This window comes from Macrobrachium nipponense, chromosome 25, assembly GCF_015104395.2.
Source record: "Macrobrachium nipponense isolate FS-2020 chromosome 25, ASM1510439v2, whole genome shotgun sequence".
Lineage (NCBI taxonomy): Eukaryota > Metazoa > Arthropoda > Malacostraca > Decapoda > Palaemonidae > Macrobrachium > Macrobrachium nipponense.
Window position 1 is genome coordinate 77,563,674 of NC_087214.1, and position 7,238 is coordinate 77,570,911.

The following is a 7,238-nucleotide window of genomic DNA, read 5'->3' on the forward strand; positions in this document are numbered from 1 at the left end:
TGTTAATCGTGGTCCCTGTTCAGGGCTTCGCTATTCAAGCATTGCTTGTTGTCAGGGTTAGGTGAGTTACTCTCTAGTCTTGACATTATTTTAGTGGTCCTTTCCGTGATTGTACCTTGTTTGTTTTCCATATTCTTCACTAGGTTTTCATTTAGGGTTTTCAGGTCTTCCATGAAGCTCCATTGATTGCTGACTGTCATGTTTTCTGCAATATCTCTGTTTCTCCAATTGCTTTTTCTAATTTTTCTTTGTATGATCTGCTATCTTCTTTGAGTAACTTTAGTTCACAATTGATTTATTCTCCTTTTTTACTTTCTCTGCTTCTTTTTTATTCCATCCACACCATATTTCCAAATTCTTGGTGATCTGGGATTTTTCCTCTATCCTTTCTCATAGCAATTTCCTCATCCTGACTTATTGACCCTTTTTGCCAGTACCCTCCATTACATCTATACAAATACTAGTGTTTTTCTTTCCTCTTAGCATCTCATGCAATACCTATATAAGCTTGTTTTCAGCAATTTCTCAGTTTCTTCAATTGCTTTTTCTAATTTCTCTTTGTATGATCTGCAATCTTCTTTGAGTAACTGCAATACCAATCTAGGCCTTTTTCCTTTTCTGTCATTTTTATCGACCTCAAGAAAATTCTTCATTTGAGGGCTTGTTTAGGCCTGTTGTCAAGAACAATTTTTGCATTTATCACACTTGCTTTCGTCTTCTGGGCCTAGCTGGACCTTGCAATTGCCCACATGGGCATGACTCCTTCCTATCACTTGTCGCTTACCTTCTTGGGTGGTATGTAGCTAAAAAATCATCGTCGTGGTCTAAATCTATAGCTTACTGTTGTCATGAGGCCGACCTTTTGAACATTCTTTGATGTCTAACAAGGAGACGTCACTCCTCTAGAGTTTTATCTATTGCTTCTTTTACTTTGGCCTTTTCTGGAATTCATTCCGACTTCAATTTCCATGACCTGTTGTTTTCCACCTTCCACCATGTTTGTTTCCCTGACCTGGCTGGATGTCTCCACCAACAACACAACTGTACCTTACCTTTCAATCCAGATCGAATTCTCCCTCTGCGCTAAGTAATTTACATCCCACACCTCCCACTAGTTGCTTTGCCATTCATAAAATTGGTACCCACTTTCAATTAGGACAACAAGCCCCCCAAAAATAAGCTTTTACCCCACACCATATCTTGATATTTTCTGTCTCAGGTCCCCTGTATGTTCAAGAATTGTGAAGCTGGGGATTGTTCATTATGGCAAGTACATGGACCTTGAATCGTCATGCAAAAAGAAAATTTAAGGACTATAGAGAACTTTGCATGGGAAATAAAAAAGCTACTGTAGAAAATAATTCACATACACAGGCAATAGTGCTGAAATTTTTTTAGCAACGATGGATGTGAAAATATTGTCTTCTCCTAGCTTACTAATTGCTTGCAATCTGTGTGTGTGTGTGGGGCTATCAACTTTTTTCTTTTTGCTGATACAGATTTCCAAATATGTATCTGTTGACAGTTTCCTCAATTTTTCAGTAAATTGAATACAGTAAGTCCTCGGGTTACGCTGGTCTCGACTTACGATGTTTCGTGGTTACGAACGCGCCCTCATAAAAATATAAAATAATATTTTGCGTCGTTCCGTCTTACGCGGTTTATAGCGTCGTAAGCAACGTAAACAAACGCGAACTAGTTTCCAGGCGCACGGCGGAAGAATACGCTTTGTGGGAGAGGACGGCCTCAGTCCTCGCCCATACGCCATTTTGGTTGTTTACACTGCTCTCTCCCTCGTGTTGTATCGTTTTTGTAACTTTTTTGCTCTTTGTTATGGCTCCCAAGCGCAAGGCGGACTCTTCTGATGGTAGTGCATCGAAGAAAAGAAAGGCCATCACCATGGAAATTAAAGTGGACATTATAAAGCGATCCGAGAAGGGAGAAACGCCAACAAACATTGGCCGCTCGCTTGGCCTTAGCCGTTCGACCGTTGCTACCATTATCAAAGATAAAGAGCGCCATCGTTGTGAACATGTGAAAGGATCTGCTCCTATGAAAGCGACAGTGATAACTAAGCAGCGTAGTGGTCTAATATTGAAATGGAAAGGTTATTGGTGCTTTGGTTGGAAAGACCAAAATCAACGGCGTATCCCAGTCAGCCGTAGGGTGATTCAGGAGAAGGCGAAAAGATTGTTTGAAGCGTTGAAAAAAGAAAAGGGGAGGGAAGTGAAAGTGAAGAGTTTTGTGGCTAGTAGGGGTTGGTTTATGCGATTTAAGGCTCGGGCCAATTACCATAACCTTAAATTGCAAGGTGAAGCTGCTAGTGGGGATGAGAAGCAGCGAGTGAATTTTTCCTAAAGCGTTGTCTGAGATAATTAAGGAGGGGGGTTATTCTGCTCAGCAAGTGTTTAACGTAGACGAGACAGGTTTTGTTTTGGAAACGTATGCCTAACCGCACTTACATCGCCAAGGAGGAGAAGTCAGACCCAGTCATAAAGCCAGCTAATGTGAAAAAGAAAACCATTGTTCTTGAGTAGATTAAAGCCTTTACATAAAGCAAAGTGAGAATTGCGGTGGGGTAGGAACTAATCTGTAAAAGAGCGAGCCTAGCTAATAGTACTTGCTTATACCTAGATGCAATGAAGCCAACCCCAAAGGTAACAGGTTAGGACTAGGCCTATTCGACATACTATACAACCATAGGCAAGCATCCTTCTGATCAGTGGAGGTTCTTTTTCTCTTCACTAACCTCCCAGTCTCTCCAGCACCGCAGCTTCCTCTCCAGTGTGCAAGCCAATCAAACTAATAAAGGTAAGGAATTGTTCTCTCGTTGTTATTGATAGGTATTTACATTAAATCATGTGGTATTTTTCAATGTTCCGACTTACGCTGAAATCGTGTTACGATGCATCGTAAGAACGGATCAACGTCGTAACTCGAGGACCCCCTGTATTGTAAATCAGATGGTACTGTGTAACCAATAAAATCAGCTTTTATTTCCTGTGTTGGTGAAGCTATTTATGAAAAGAGATTTGTGCTAACTACATTTAAATTAACACACTTCTGTTTAGATATTGGAAAATATTGATTTCTTTTCGTATTGCTACCTCTTATGTGGAAGTGAATCGACCTCATCCATGTGATGACACACTGGACACAATCAATGGAAAGTAGGGTGCAAGATCAGCAGAAGTCACTAGAAATAATGATAGGTACCATCGAACATTTGAAACAAACTCAGGCTGCTGCACCCACTGGACCTGATTTATCCCTGCTGGACGGGTTGCTACCAATACAAAGATATGTAGACTTTGAGGACTTTGAACAACAGATAAATGGGGAAAGTCCCCTTAGAAAGTCCACTGGTAACTACATGTCAGTTACCGTGATATGCACAATGATGTTTATTATGCTTCAGTACTGAAAACTTCTACTTTGCATTACTACAAGATAAGAAAAGGCCATAGTAGTAGAATGATTTCATTTTCAGTACTATTAAGTATCAAAAACTTCGTTCATAACCACTCTTATTGAATGTTCTTTATAGGTTCATAGACTTAGATTCTTGGGGGAGCAACCGTCAGCAGTCAAAACCATGATGACTTCCTGCATGACAAGTGGCCTTCCAGTATGAGTTCAACTGGGAAGGTCGTCTTGCTGGGAAGACGAAAACAAATACATGCAAGAAAGGGTTCAAGAACACGACATTGTGTGGAATTATAATAAGTGAGTGATGTATAATGCTGTTAGGTGTAGGGTATGGCTTTTGCAGTGTGTAAATTGGCACTTTGTAGAACTGCCTATTGCTAGCTTTTAGATGGGGATGCAGATGCAGTGAAGTGCCATGGATGCTGGTAGATAGTCAAAATATAAGTACTGTATGTGAAACCTTCAAAAAACATGAGTTGCTTTATTTGTATTTCATCCACACATTCAGTAACGTTTAAAAGTAATGCAAGTAATCCTTATTATAAAAAGTGCAGTGTAATGTTAAAGCACAGAAACCATAAGTGCCATTATCATTTAGCCTTGGCAGGGGTTAACACCAAAATCAAATCCCACAAAGTTAAAAATGACTTAAACCTTAATTGTTAACCTTTAAATGAATTAATACTTTGACATCAAAACTTTCTAAAGTTGGATACTGCCATAGCCTCTGTACCAATGTCTTGCCACTGTCTTGGATTTGAGTTCACTTGCTTGAGAGTACACAAAGTTGCACCATTTTTTTTTCTTGTCCACTTTTACCTTCCTGTATAGGGTTTACTTTTCTACTCGACCCCTTGGGTTCAGAGGTTTTATGCTTTTCTAACTTAGATTTTAACTCAAATTGTAATAATAGTGGTATAAGTAACGTGAATATAAAGGCTTTTATATTGTTGGACTATGTGTAGTACTGCAGATATGCAATTTACTAATATTGATTATCCTTTCAGATATTCTGGTGAACAAGACACAATTATCAACTGATGAAACTGAAGTAGGGAAAACTATGATGATTTATCTAAGAAATGCATGTGACAGATACTGGGAAGGAAAAGACCAAAAGACTTGCGCAGTCAGCAAAGTCAAGATGAGAATCCCAATTCATCTCAACCTAATTCTGGTGGGGATCCTGAAGGAATATGATATAGAGCACTTTTGCTGACTGTTGTCAAGGAAATTATAAATATTCATGTAATTTGTTTATCACTCAAATTTATCTTATTATTGTCAGTCTTTTGATTAGATTTTTATATTTAAATGAATAATTTTTATTATGTTTTAAATGAATAATTTTATGTAGAGACGTATCATTCTTTTCTGTCTAATGTTTGTTGTGACTTCATGCAAGATGCTACATCCATTTATTCTCTTACATACAGTGCTGTACTTAATGAATGGCAATTTGTGTTCCTGCATTACTTTTTTTTTTTAATTAAATGGATGTACCATCTTGCACAAAGTCACAAACAAACATTAGCAGTAATCCATGAATATTTATAATTTCCTTGACTATATCATCAAGCTAGCTTTTGTAAAATATTGTATATAGAAATCAGATATATTAAACAATTAAGGATAGTTATGTGGTATAGAGAATGCAGTGGTGTTTCAGTATATATATGGTACTAGTTACTACAACTGTTTGTTAACCATTTTTTGCCTTCTAATAAAAATTTAATTGTGGACTATGTATTTTGATGTTAAACACCAGTATAATGGAATCCCATTTTTTTATGTGTTAACGCATTATTGAATTATTGTTTACATGACAGCCACAATACTTGATCACAGAACAGTTTTTAAAAGAGTATTGATTTGTTCTATTGACTGATATATGTTTGCATAAAAGTGTTTAAATATTTTCAAAAATAATTTTGTCAATACCTAAATACTTGCCACATCACCCTATACTACTTTATCAAATAAATTTAGATGAATATTGCAACTACAGATACATAAGGGTATACGTTTTGTCCAAAGACTATGAAAGAAATGTTTTATATCTATGTACATCACCCTGTTGTAGCTAAAAGTTTGAAAATAAAATATACAATGTTTTATGCATGCAACTATAGTGCTGATAAAAAGTAAAGTAAGGAGATCGAGCTTCTAACATTTCTTCCAGTGGGGTTCGATCACATGTCTAAGACCACTGAACAAAACTGCCAAAGGATTCAGTTTTTTCATTGTATAGTTTATTTTCAAACTTTAGATACAGCAGAGTGATGTACATAGATATCACATTTAATTCTTTCATATCATGCATTGGAATTATCTGGCAATCCATAATGAAACATAAATTGGATACTGGTAATCGTACCAGTACCATGCCCCCAAAATAGAGTTGGTAGTCCAGGAGTTGTTTCACTACTGGTCCAACACACGCATTGGCGTGATTATGGATTACATGTATTGATCCCAACATTCTTACAACACAGTTCCATTAAGGGCCCGGTGTGCAAACGGATAATGGATATGAATTGGACCGATGCTACTGATCATTTGTACCAATGCCCGAAAGTCTGGATCTCCGGCAATGGGTCAATGTATGACCAATACTTGTGTGTTTGCTGGGTATATATATATATATATAATCTATATATATATATATATATATTCACAGTAGTCTGTATCACACCCTCCTTATAAGTCAAATGCAAGTCAAGTTTGAGTAATATTCAGTAGCTGGTTTTGGTAGCTGACCGAGCTAATGTAAGTGTTTACATAATAAAATGGATTGAATGTTTAGTCCATATATATAAAAGATTGCTTGCAGGAATGTGATCAGACTAGAGACGCTAAAGATGACGTATACAATAAGTATGTAGGCTAAGTTGACATGCCGTCATCTGTGGTCATTCATTTGTTTTGAAACAGTCCAAGCTCCTTGCTTGAGACAACTACCCCGACCTATAATTCAAACGGCCTACGTGATCTGTAGCGTGTCTCATTTTGATTGTGTGTTCGTATGAAACTATGTCATTTGTATGTATGTTCATATGTTCGAACTACTGTCTGTTCCTCATAACTTGTAACAGAGATGGTAGACGAGGAGAACAGAGTTAGCTATCGTCATTAGAAGACCTGTACCTCTTTACCTAAGCTTCCATCATGTAGAGGAATAGGATTAGCCATCATCATTGGCAGAAGCGATCAAGCTATCGTTATTAGAAGACTTGTACATCATATCTGATCTTCACCATGTAAAACTTCAGAATAATACATATAGTTTTTATATTTCGTGTTTTCTACAAGAAAACACCTCCTCACCATGAGTTTAACACATCGTCGTCATAACCACAAGATAATACCGACTTCGTAAATGATCTACAAACCCCCAGCACTCCATTTGAGATGGAAGTGCAATACCAACCGACTTAGCGTAAGATTATCGCTAGTCTAACATTACCTCATAGGGCGCCTTATCATACAAGGCACAAGCCCTAATATATGCACACACAGAGACAGAGTGATTTGCACACTTGGACAATATCAATTTAATAAGAAAGCGAGCCTAATATACCAACAAAAGAAGGTTAGATGCTTACATAAAAGTAAACGCGAAAGTAAACCAATCTTACAATATAGACGTTCGAGTTAAAGAGAGCATAATTCATAAACATAGCTAATATGTGTATATGCATAGGGAGCTTTTATGTCCTGAAGTCCTCCCCCTTCCCCCCTCCCCTCGTCGCCCTTTTGCATCTGCAATCTTCCCTAAGCCTCTCTCGACCTGGGGTCCTCCCCCATGC

General features: G+C 37.6%; 2 protein-coding genes across 2 annotated transcripts in view; one reads left to right on the forward strand and one right to left on the reverse strand.

Annotated features, from left to right (window-relative positions):
* LOC135199117 (uncharacterized) overlaps positions 1-7,238 on the forward strand; it is a gene marked incomplete at its 5' end in the record, with an annotated part of 413,213 nt that overhangs the window by 77,045 nt on the left and 328,930 nt on the right. The gene's annotated exons all lie outside the window — the stretch shown is intronic.
* LOC135199560 (uncharacterized) overlaps positions 1-7,238 on the reverse strand; it is a 371,126-nt gene that overhangs the window by 22,973 nt on the left and 340,915 nt on the right. The gene's annotated exons all lie outside the window — the stretch shown is intronic.